We start from the raw sequence: 12,768 nt of genomic DNA on the forward strand, positions 1-12,768 counted from the left end.
CTTTCGGTTCCTAAAGCAGCTACATACAACATTGTTTGTAAGATTAATTGAGCGCCATTATCATGTTATAGAACTGTTATAACAACCCTCAAAGAAATGCTTTTGCGTTATTTAAATTGAGTCTGGATTTTTTTTCTGCTCCACAGCTGGAGCATTACCGCCACTGTCAGACTCTGATTTTACTTCAGATTAGTCATAAATATCTCAATAGTCTCACATTGTAGGTGCCATTTTCACTTTTTGGAAGCATTTTCTGCTGTGGAAAAGCATCTCCTTCCTGACAGGAGTAATTTCTGCAGAGAGAGTCTGCAGTGGATGAAGTGGTTTGATTTATTTTTGCATATAGAGCACATTTGAGCATTGGGAGCAAAACTGATTTATTTACAACTAGGACAAATAATTAGGATTTATGATTTTCCAGAGTTCAGTTGGCTGCTAGCCGCTGCTTTAGCACACTCAGTCTGAGGCCTTACAGGCAAAGTTCATCGCATTCTTGCACAATAATCGATTGGCTGCTCAAGCCGCCTAAAGTTCAACACAAAGACAAGTTGCATTGCTGTTAAATTGAATCCTTTTAAGATGATTACATCTAAATGTTTCTGTATTTCTGATTACATCCCAGAGCCCACCGATCAACCTGTGAAATATCAATGAAAAAAGTTTATTTTCCACCGTTTTTATTTTGCGATTCACTTCAGAAAACTGTTTCCACTTTACAACCCCGACTCACATTCTTTAACAGTTTTCAACGAACTCTGAAAAGTAATTGGCCAGCGCGACCTGCTACACAGGACAATTGTGAAAATCTCCCTGAGTTCTGGAAAAGAAAAATGAAGGAAATCGGAGTTCCAACACTGCCAGCATATTGACATCCCGACCTTGTTTTTAAAAATCCTTTTTTAACACCGTCAGTCTGCTGTGATTTGTTCTTTTATCTGTGTAATGATCTGGGGCCTGCCAGTGTGAATGGGGTTGTTTTGTTCGTTTTCTATTCTTTTCGCCATTCATCAACTTTGATCGATCGGAGGGTAAAAAGTCGCTTGTGCCGAAAAACGGCGGAAAGCGGCTGTTGTAATCCGTCGGTGATTGCTTGAATTAAAACAAAAATTCGTTGAAAAGGATAATGCAGTCTAATTGCGTCTAATGAATGTAATTGCTGCTCCTGAAGCAAATTCAGTTTTCTTTCGGTCTCGATTCGTTACGAATGCAATTTTCTCTCCTTTGAGTGCTCTGCCTCAAAACAGCGGTTGAAAGGCTGCTTCCTGGCTGTTACCCATGCATAGAGAGCAGCGCCGCCGGCTCGTCGATTGCACCCAATGCATAGAAAGCAGCCGCGACTGCCATTACGGTTGTATAGATGTTTTAGAAACTGTGGGAAGTGACGATGAAAACAGTCATTTCGAGCCATAGAAACTGTGTCTCTTCAATTATGATGGCAAAGTTGACGCGTTAGTTTATGTTTATTATAAAGTTCAGGAATTCGGACTCTGGTGCTACGTGTCAAAAATAGAGATGAGCTTTCGTCAATGGTGATTGGAATCTTGTGATTGGAAGCTAGTGTTTCTTGCAGGCAGGATCAGCAGCATGATCCAAACCTAAAACCACTGCCAGTAAGAGAGTGTTGATGGAGGAAATGTTCCTCTGGGTAGAGGCAGAAGGATGGAAACATGGACCTCTGTGGGGTGGATCAGGGCTGGAGTATCTTGAAGGAACCTGTGCCTCCTCTGTCTGTATGTGGTCACCTAAATGCATCACATAACTTGGGCCAGTTAACTTTTAATGTGTTAGATAGATTTTAAAAAAAGTTGCCGGAGCTGTGCTCTTGAACACACCGAATTTATTCAGTCAGCTGTGGCAGGATAAAGGAACGTGTCGATTGGGTGCTTTAACGTGCTTTTTTCCTGTCATTCCATTGTACGTATCGTCACTCCATCTTTCCATACTCGCACAGTCACGTGATCATTCACGCGCTTTCTCGTCTTCTGTGGAGACCATTAACCCGTCCGTGTTCACCAGAACATCTATTATTTGCCTGTCAGTCATTAAAACCCTGCTCACCGGTAAATGCTGGAAAAAGGTTCCCGGCTCTCGTTCTGGACCCTGAAAGGGGCTGCCCTGACAACGTACACGGGCAAATGTGCGCCTAACTTGATGAGGCCTGAAGGGTTGACACTGAGCTCAGGGCAATGAAAGGATAATTGTATAGGTAGACGAGGCCTGGAAGAAAGGAAAGGACCGCGTTTGCTTAACAGCACCAACGTTATAATAAATTGACCAGTGGTGGTGTTAGCAGGCGAGGTTTCCATCTCGCCAAAACGGACCCTGGATCTTTAAATAAACACAAGCTTTTGTTGGGCTATACATCTGAAACAGCGTGAGCTAATAATATAGCATACAGCTAACATTTCTGGTTCGTTTGGGATCCTCAGGGTTCGGTATTCGGTCCCCTGTTGTTTATTGACATTCATCTTTCAGCTCTACGAGGGCCATCCCATAGCAACAAAGTCCAGACCAAGTATAACTGCATTTGTAAGCATGTAAATTGTATTTTTTCTGTTGGTGCTGCTGTTTATACTCGCAGCTGGACAGTAAAAGGCATTTTTATTCTGCTTCGGAGGGAGCAACAGAACACAGGCGAAGCTTTCCGTTTTGTGTATTCATTGATATTTGCGTGGCGAAGACATCGGGATGAACCTTTCACTCTTTGGTTCTGGGCTAATGTGAACCATACGACCCTGGGCGACGGCCTGCCAACAGCCGAACGGCTACAGTGGAAGAGCGGCGGGGGTGCCCTTGATTATTTATTTGCATTTCGATGGAGGAAACCGGAGCTCCGTCGCCACAACGAAGCGGTGACTCATAAAAGCCTGTTTATTTAGAAACCAGAACTTGCTGCTCAACAGGCTGTTACATCTGCTGCCAATTATATCATCCAGTTCTCCTTCCCACATGCTCAATTCAACTCATATGTGGGTGTTGCATCACATTAGAATGCGTGTGTTTTCGTGATGTACAGTACATCTGTGGACGTGTGTGTGTGTGTGTGTTCGGCACCCTTTGCTACATCATGTTGCTTTCGAAACGCGAGTGTCGTTCTGTATTTACGGCTCCGTAACTGATTTCGTACCCTGGCAACATCTCCGTGTGTTTCCACCCTCTGACCTTTGCCCTTTCTCTACATTAAAATGTCAGCGCGCGGTCTTGCCTGGGCCGAGGATTTTTCCATTGGCTTACGCCGCGTGACCCGAATGAGAAGTGGGTTTCAGAGGAACACTAATAATGGTTTATATTGTGGCTCCAACAGCTGCTTCCCACTATCACCGAAGAAGAACCTGGCCGTCCGAGGGGGAACATCTTGTTTTGTTTTAACCCTTCTGCTGTTAACGGACCTGAACCATTTGCTCTCTCGTCTTTGAGCTCTCACCTTCTTGACTTTCTGCTCCTGTGAAGCCTTTGGTGGAGGGTGGGGGCAAAGGAAGGCGCTCTGTTCCCTGCTGGGGTTTTAAATGTGTGAGTTAGAAGTGCCAATTAATGACAACGAACCTTCTCATTTCTAAGGATAGGAATTCAGAGACAAAAGGCCACTCAGATCACACACGCACACGCATTTGTGCAGATATGTGATTACAGGGTTGGAGTGTGTTTGTGTGCCATCCCTGCTCCTGTGGGTTCCTGCCATTTCTGACACTGTGGAGGAGTAATTCTAATGAGCCAATGGCAGCGCGCGGCACAACCGGCTGTTTTCCGGTGATGCTAAATTCCGTGCGTGTGTTTTCACCTATGTGATCACATTTGGGGGTTGAGTCTGCAGGGACGCTATCTGTAATACGTGTGATTTAGCACACATCTGCTCTCACACACCGGGAGGAGAGAGCTGCATTAGCTCACAGCACACACACACACACAGGAAGAGATACACACACACGGCGCTAATTAACCTGGTGGTTCTCACAGCTGCTGGCCCGACTTTGCTCCTGCCAAGACGGACGTGGGTGGTTCCTCAACCTTAGTCAATCTGCACTAATTGCTGGTCTTCGCTCCCCTGCGTCTTTACCTCGTTGCCTGTCAGCGTTCTATCTACCTGTCTGCTTTGACGAGCGACTCCCACGCGTTTGAGCCGCGGCGCCTCGCAGGTCCGGCTTTTGTTTCGTTTTATTTTGCCGTGCTGTCAAGGCGTTGTTTTGCAGAACACCCTGAGCGCTTTTCAACGTGTTCTTATTGCCTTCCAGTGATGGGCCTGGATGGTTTTCTTTTGAGAAGTTGTTGAACTTGTTCACGCTTTGTGCCCTCCACGCTGTCTTTTCTGTTCACTGGCAGAAAAACACTGGGAAAAGATTCGATTTGGTGCCACAGAGGGAACCTTCTGAATCTACAACAGCCGGAGGAACTTTAAACAACATTCTCAAACAACCCCTGAGAGGTCCCTCACATAATCACCAAAAGAACATTTCAAATATATTTATTAGGTATGCGTTTAATGCTAACAGCAGCAGGCTTCTGTGCTAATTTCTCCGCAGCTGACATTAGATGGTGATTCTTATTGCTCGAAGCATGTCATTGTTTATGAATTATACATGAAGCTATTTCTATCTATCGTTCCAGTTGCAGACGTTCACTTAGATTTCAGATTTGATTTCGAGGGATGTGTTGGTGAGCCCCCAGCTTGTGCTGCGTTTACAACCTGTTACAGGCTAACCTGTTGCTGCATATGCTGATGATCAATGACCTCTCACTCATTCTTCTCCCTGAGGAACACAGGAATGGATCCATAAACGTGTTGCTACAGGATTCAAAGAGCTGCTATGGAGAAAGCGGCTCTGTAGACTTGCTGCTCGCGACCGGTCCAGCCTTAAAAGGGAACAGGTATGAAGGGGTGGAAGCTGTTCTGTGTCAGTCCCACAAATGAATCCATCTGTCTTCCTTTGCTGGTTTCTCATGCTGACAGAGGTCAAATTCAGAGTAATTAATTTAAAGTGATACTAAAATGACACTTATTTGAAGTAACAGAAGAATATAAAAAGTATATTTATTGAATATTATATGTACAGTAAGGTTATGAACCTCTGTTAGTGACACATCACTAGCTAATTACTAGCTAGGTTAGCATATTAGCTCCCAAGTGCTAAGAGCTGGAGATGGATGGAGAATATCGAATGTCCTTCTAAGGAAATTTAAACAGACCTCTTCCTTTTCCTCTTTTATGAATCTTTTGGTAAAGTGGGATGACATAATAAGAATTAGGTTACTTTAACTTGAGCAAAGGTGTGAAATGGGTACAGCTAGCGCTCGTATTTCAGTGGGGGGGACAGCGACATAGGTTAGATTATCCAGTCTATCACGTGTGAGCTCAGGGGGAGACTTTGCGTTGGTGTCGCTTACTGATGCAGTACGATGGCCATTTATGAGAGTCTCCTTCCACTCACTGACACCATCGTCTGATGTCTGAGGAGAAAAGAAAAAAAAACCCTCTATAATAATAATTATAAATAGTTTTGTGATTGTGTAAATGTTCCACAGAATGATTGTTTATCACTGCATGGGAGATGACAAGAGTGTGTGTTTGTGTGTGTGCTCGCACGCCAGAGTCCCTGCCTCCCATGTGGAAAACGTTGCCATTCGGAGCTTTTTCTGCCTCATAGATTCGCAGCTGTTTCCTCCCATTTGAGGTGATTTGTCAAAACTGTTCCGCTGCAATCACATATCCATTTTAATGTTAACTTGTCCATATGAATTGAAAAATGGGCATAAAAATAATACAAACAACACCTCTAATTGTGCAGACTCACCTGTTTATGGGATAATAGATGTACTTTTTGTCTGTATGTCTTCTTTTATCTCTAAAATAGAAACGTGGCTACAAAAATGTGCATAATCAAACATGTACGTGTGTCTGTGTGTGTCTGAGTCTGACATAGAACATAGCCTACAGTATATGGTTTGTTCTGTGTGACTGGGCTGCATTTAATATATATGTGTGTGTGTGTGTGTGTGTGTGTGTGTGTGTGTGTGTGTGTGTGTGTGTGTGTGTGTGTGTGTGTGTGTGTGTCTTTCTCTCTCCCTCCGAGTGTTTTATGGATTTTTCATACACAGACAGGAATCTGTTAACTGAGTGGGTTAAACATGAGCGTGAAATTTTCCAGGCTTTGAATTTCTAATATAAACACGTCTGAGTCAGGATGAGCGGGTGGGGGGTGTTTGGGGGTGGGGGTGGGGGGTTAACTGACACTTCCAGTCATGTACATCTGAGGGAAGGGACACAAACCTCAGCTGTAAGTGTACTGAAGGTGTAACACAGCAGCAACAGAATCTCATGTTTGCATTTAAAACGTTATTTGCAGGAGAAAAAGTGTTAATCAATCTTGACTGCGCTGCCCTTTCAGTGATGAAAAGACAAAAAACAGCTCAAACTAAAGCGATAAAGCCCAAACCTAAAGGATGTGTGAGCTGCACTTTATGGCCCCAGTGCAAAGGTGGGACCTGTAAACAGGCCAGGCCTCACGTGGAGATCATTTAAATGCTGCTAAACAGGCCAAGAGCTGTTGACCCCTGACCTAAATACGCCCATCCTTGACCTTGAATGGGTCAAGGATGGGCGTTTGAATACAATCATCTCAGCCGGGGTTGTTTGAATGACGCCTGAAGTCATCTAGTAATTATATAAAAGCTCAAACCCGCATCAGACCCTGAGAGCGAGACGTTCACAGACCAGCAGTTGTGTCCAGATTGAGATTAGATGGCGAGACTTTAATGCAGATAAATATTGAGGTGGGATTACTTAGAATCAATGGCGAGCACACGCCTGAAGCATGTGAGGCCCTGACAAGTGGAATCAAAATCCAAATCAATGTGCACGAGGAGTGAAAAGACAAACATGAATTGAATAGTGGAAATGTGTCTTTTAGAGGACCGGGTCATCTCTGTTTAGGTGGCGTTTCCTCCTCTCTACGTCTGATTCGCTTCTCGCCGGTGGGAGAAAATGTGAGATCCAGATGTGGAGAGTCGGCCACAGATGTGCACTGTTAAAAGCCAAGAAACACAAATCCCCTTCACTGTGCACGTTCCCTGTTTTTCGTAAAGGAAACCAGAGCTGTCGGGGAAGGTTAAAAAAAAAAAAAGCAGAGAGGAAAGGCAGAGAACAAAGGTGTCGCCTCTAACTAAACCTCCAGAACCGAATCGTCAGTTTAACTGCTCCAAATCGGCGACTACTTACTGGTTAGACTGGAACACCGTCTCTCTTTCACACACATATAAAAGCTCAATGGTCTCAGTGAAAGAGAATATTTTCCAGCATTAATGCTTCCTCCACTTACCTGCCTCGAAGCCCATCATTGTAGAACCAAGCCAGAGAGACCTCGTCCAAGGACTAGATGCTAATATGTGGGCACGGCAGAGAGCCTCCATTAAGACCGGCTCAGAGGACGGACGGCGAGCCAGTGGCGGCCTTCCTAATGTCCATCCACTGTAACAAGCAATGGCGAACGTTGCTTTTTAATAGAGACGCTAAGAAAAGGTTCGTGCGCAGCCTTTCAACTGCACACTGCCCTCTGAAATCCGTGCACGTGTCTCAGCCCTGGTCCTCGTGTCCTTTTGGGTGAGGGATTGTCAATCAGGCCGTGTTCGGTGCACGTGGGGCTCCGGTCGATGACAAATAGGCCCGTACGGGGAGGCCTTGAGCTCCTCTATGGAGAGTTGAAGGGACAGATAATGTCTGCTGCCATCAGCAGGAGGGTCCCCCTACATGAGCCCAGTCCTGCTCAAGGTTTCTTCCTGTTAAAGGGGAGTTCCTCCTTGCCACTGGTGCTTGTTGGGGGTCGGGCCCTGGGATTCTGTGAAGCACCTAGAGACAATTTTGATTGTAACAGACGCTATATAAATAAAGATTGATTGATTGAGTGTCAGCTTCCAGATGCCGGGAGGGTTTATAGCAAAGGCCCGCTGCCTCGACGGCGCCTTCCCTGGGGGGGGGTTGCTAATGTATGTGCCGTATGTATTCCCCCAGTTAGAAGCTGCCTCGTCCTCATCACGGTGCGCGTCTCTTTCTGCAGGTTCAGATGTTCTTTTGGAGACGACTGCATGCAGCGCTGAGAGGCACCCCAGCCCTCCATCCCGCACCCCGACGCACCAATCAGCTGTCTCTGAGCACCTTCATTAGGTAATTGCGCTGTACGTTATAGATCATAATTGTCTAATCTTTGTTTGCCGCGGATCCTATAAACACGCGGGCGAAAACAATAAAGTTGCCGCAGCTGTCGGCCGCCGATCTGTTTAAGACGACCCGACAGCTGCGCTCCTGTCTCGTCTGTTGAGATTCATTTGGCTGTGTGACAATTATTATTACTGATAATTTGTTATTAGCGCAAATTATTTGCCGAAATTGTGCGGCGAAAGACAGAAAGGAATGATGTGTGCGAACGAGGAGGAGGCTGTTTACAGGCTGTAAAGCCAGACATTTTGATTTTTCGTCTTTCATTAAAAGAAATGTGTGTGTGTGTGTTTTCTCCCAGATTAAAGGAGCAGCAGAGCTGCAGGAAACGGGAGCTGTGAGGTAGGATGAATGCCCTTTATTCTTTCTCATTTTATTTATGCTTTTCTTAGTCTTCAGGGCTTATTCAGATTCAACATAGCTTATGAAGCAATTCTACATGTACAGTGTTTACTGTTAGTCCCAATAATGCTTAGTGATGCTGTGTTTTTATTCTAAAATGTGCTAGAACAGCCTGTGAAGTGCTCACAGGCGTGGCGTGGACGCAGGTATGTCTGGAATACTTTAACACCGTGGGAACAAGATCACTTTAAACCCTTGAAAAGGCGGAAAGCTACTTTCTCCGATGACAAACCCTGCGGTCGCCAGACAGCTTGTAATAACGACAGCTCCTGTTGCCGGAGCAGGTTAAAGATTTAAATCTGTTTGATGCGCTAAAATCCGCTGAAGTGCAACTCCAACAAAGCCAAATCGGCTAAACGCGTTGACCGAATGCGCTTATTTATCTGGATGCGGTTGGGTCGCTCAGATCAAAGCTCCCTTTCTCCGCTTTTGCCTTTGATTTTCTCTTTCTGAGCCCCCTCGTTGGCAGTCAGATGGCGAAGTGGGTGATATTAATAAAAGAAAGACACACACACACACACACAAAACAAAAGACAAAGAGGCCCTGAACGCCTCTTAATATAACCAGCAGAAAAATGATCTGTTTGTGATTATCGTGCTGTCTGGCTGGTGCGAGCGCAGCCCGATGCCGTCGCCACCCACAACAACGTGCAACAAATGCAATAAAACCGCACGACGTCTGCCAAGGCTACACGCACGCACACGCTCCACACCAGCTCTCCAGCATATGGGTCAGATCTAATCGCAATAATTTCATTTCCCCCCACTCATCAGCTCCAAACCAGATAGACTGGGTCCCATTTGTCCCGCTGCAGCACTACTGGAGAGAAATATGACTGATAAGAGGACTTTTGTAATAAGCTGGCTGCGCGGATCTGATAAATGAGCAGCACGTTTCGCCAGTGAGGTGCAGCAAGATACGGCGGAGCGGCACCGACCCAAACGTGGCGGCTATAGGGCGGGAAAGAAATAAATAACTGGGGAAACAAATTAACTGTTGATTAGCAGCAAGATGGAGGAAGCTGCTTGGGAATGACTGAACACCACTTGGGAAATCTGGGAGACTGGAGGCAGCATTGGGATATCAAGCGGAAAGAAAAGTACCTAGATGTGGAAGATGCAGTGAATCCTCTTGGGTTTTTTAATGCACCATGATGCTATTTGCCCTTTTATTAAAGAATGCCTTTATCGAGATCCCTCACACACGTTCTGTAAACCCTTCTAAAACGGCATCAGCGACAGGAAGTCAGGTGACTGCTGTGGGGTTCTGGTTGGTCACCTTCGTTTCTATGCACCATCTGCAGTTTCTTTCTTCCTGGAAACACCAGCGGAAGCCGCTCAGAAGGAAACTCGAGGAAGTCATCAGCCGGATTCCGTCTGCTTGGCTGCCTCCCTGGGAATCATCCATGCACGGCCCAGTGCAGCCAGCCGGGAAACCAGTCGGCCATAGTCCAACGTTCAGTGGCACCTATCCCAAGAACCAATGAGTGATAAGTCTCATGACCTTTAACCTCCCCCATCCCTTCTCCAACTTTCTAAACCACAGCTGAGTGTCTCCTCCATTTACTGATGCTTGGTAGAGTTACGGGTCAGGACCTCCCCTCCCGTCTCCCCCAGAGGCCGGTTTGAGCCGCCATCGTCTCAGTCCTTCGTTCTCGTGCGATTCATCGTCCCCCAACCTAACCGGCACCCGTGGACGTCTCCGGTGGAGCTTTTCAATAAGAATTCTTCTAAAAGAAAAACACTGAATCCGGCCACTTACGCCAACGCAAAGTGGCTCCTGAAATAAAAATGTTTGTTGAAATTCCCAATTTGGAAATGCCGCGGCCTCCCTGGATGTCTTTTATTCTGCTGGATGTCGGCAAAGATGCCAGAAACTGAGACGCATGAGTCTCATCGCGCAGGCGTGGCGGCGGCAGCGGCTCCACGATGAATGTTTTAACACCCGTCTTCCCTTCCCCGCCGTTCTGAATCCCAAACACTGCACTCGGAGTGAATTCCTTCGCTCTTTCAGAATATTTATTAGGAGGCTCACAAGAGGGAAAAAAGGTTGAAATAATTTCATTTCTATTATTTTGTGGTGAAAATTGAGCTTGTGAGGCCAATGAATTGGCATAATTATATGGGCTTAAATACAAATGTACAATGTGCCTATTAATTCTATTCTGCTCATTTCAAATGAATGACTCCATTTAATTAAATCAGATTGATTAGACCTTTTCCAGACTTTCCCCTCACAACCACATAATTATGACAAATAGAGCCACTTGACACCCTTTCTTCACCCTTCCTTTTCTGTGCCACTCAGTCTTTTCATGTCCCGCGTGAGGATTTACAGGCTTCTGGGAAGTTTGAAAAATCATTTTCCGCGTTAATCCCACGCCACCCGAACGCAACGCTGTTTATTTCTGGACAGAATGAGGCCGTTTGCCGACTCGACGCAACGTTTGTGACTCCGGAGGCTGTTTCCGATGCTCAATACGGAGGGAGAACTTGAACTTTTTAAAATGTAGGAATTAATAGAGGCCCGACAGCGGGCGTTACTGGAAATATTGCAGCACTGTTGCGGCATCTTCCCCACCAGCTATTTCAGCTCCAGTCCTCCAGACACAAGCTAGCCTTGTTTCTTTATGCTCCACATCCTCGCGCCCACACGATGCAGTGGAACGGGTGACCGTGGATGTTAATGAGGGCATTTCTGAGTTTCTAAACACAGGAGCGATTCCTCTCAAAGCGGTTCTTTCCTCTACTTGCAATCATAAAAATATGAGGTCGGGTGTCCTTCTCAAGGCGAGAAATAAACAAAAATGAAAAACGCTGAGGCTTTACGGGTTGTTCTCTTCAGACAAGGCTCTTCCAACACCAGCAGAGCCACCAAAGTTTAGCTGGGAGACAAAGAGCGAAAGGAATATTAATGAAGCACAAATATGCAGAAAACACATTCAAAGGATTGTAATATTTAAAAAGCAGCACTCCAGGACCTGGTGAGTTAATGGCTGAATGGGCTCCTGCTCCTGAGTGTTTTTCTGAGCTTTGATTGCAATTTGGAAAAGGAATTATCTCATCGGGGTGCACGGGCGGAGGGAGGTCGGATCTGACAGTGAAGTGCTTGTCATTATGGAGATCTCTTTTCTTCTACATTCCCTTTGTCTAACACCTCTTTCCTTGCTGCTGTTTGACTGACTCATCCAGTTGCAGTTGTTCTGCAGTGGCACTGAAATATTGCTACTCTTCCGGAAGTGGGTACCTTCCAGACATTTGCAGAAAAAAGAAGAATGCATGGCTGAAAGTCTGCAGTCCGCTTTGGGCCTCTCGCGCTGATGCTCCCCCCCATCCAGATGCCTCCGCTCTCCCTGTTCCCCCGGTGATTCCAGCGGTCGCTGCGTGATGCCTTGCTTAAGTGACTGTTGAAAATGCCGCGTGTGCGAGGGTCCTGATGTCTTCCTTTAATTACCGCACCACCACGGCGAACACTGGTCACTCTTCCCTGATGCTCCCCAGTCAGCTGAAGAGGGGAGCGAGTCCTGAAGGCCTGAAGGAGTGTTGGAAATGTTGGAATTCTAAACCTCATATCAGTCGGTTCTCATCATTCCGATGCTTATTTTGGTGAAATATATTCATACGACCCTGCTTTCAGTGTCGGATGAGGGGTTGCCGGGGAGCCGGGGGTGTGGTTGTTAAATGGTCATTGCTCGGTTAATGTCCCCATTAGTGTCAGCAGAGTGACTGCTGTCGGACGTGAACCCTGGTGCACGCCGTGTGTTTCTCTCTCCCCAGCTCCATCCCCCCGTTCAGAGCAAAACGGTTACACTCACGGTAATGGGCCCCGTTGTGCGTGCGCGTGTGCTCGGCAATTCCTAGTTCCAAAGCACATCTCGAGTGCCTTTACGGAGCAGTGAAGGGTGGGATTTTTAGAGTTGAGGGAGGTTCGAGGTTATCTACTCAATAAAAAGGACAAGACTTTGAATTAATATAGTGTTAAAAACACTCACAGTAAAAGCGGTGCCCAATTGTACAAATAACGCAAATCCTTGACACCAATAAACCCTGCATGCTGTTTGCATCCAGCATCGTCCTGGGTGTAAATGTGGAAGATGAAGGCAGATTCACTAGCTACAAAATGCTCTTTACGATGAAGAAAGATGACAAACGTTCATTTGTAC

The sequence above is a fragment of the Takifugu flavidus genome, chromosome 21, assembly GCF_003711565.1.
Source record: "Takifugu flavidus isolate HTHZ2018 chromosome 21, ASM371156v2, whole genome shotgun sequence".
NCBI classification, from domain to species: Eukaryota; Metazoa; Chordata; class Actinopteri; order Tetraodontiformes; family Tetraodontidae; genus Takifugu; species Takifugu flavidus.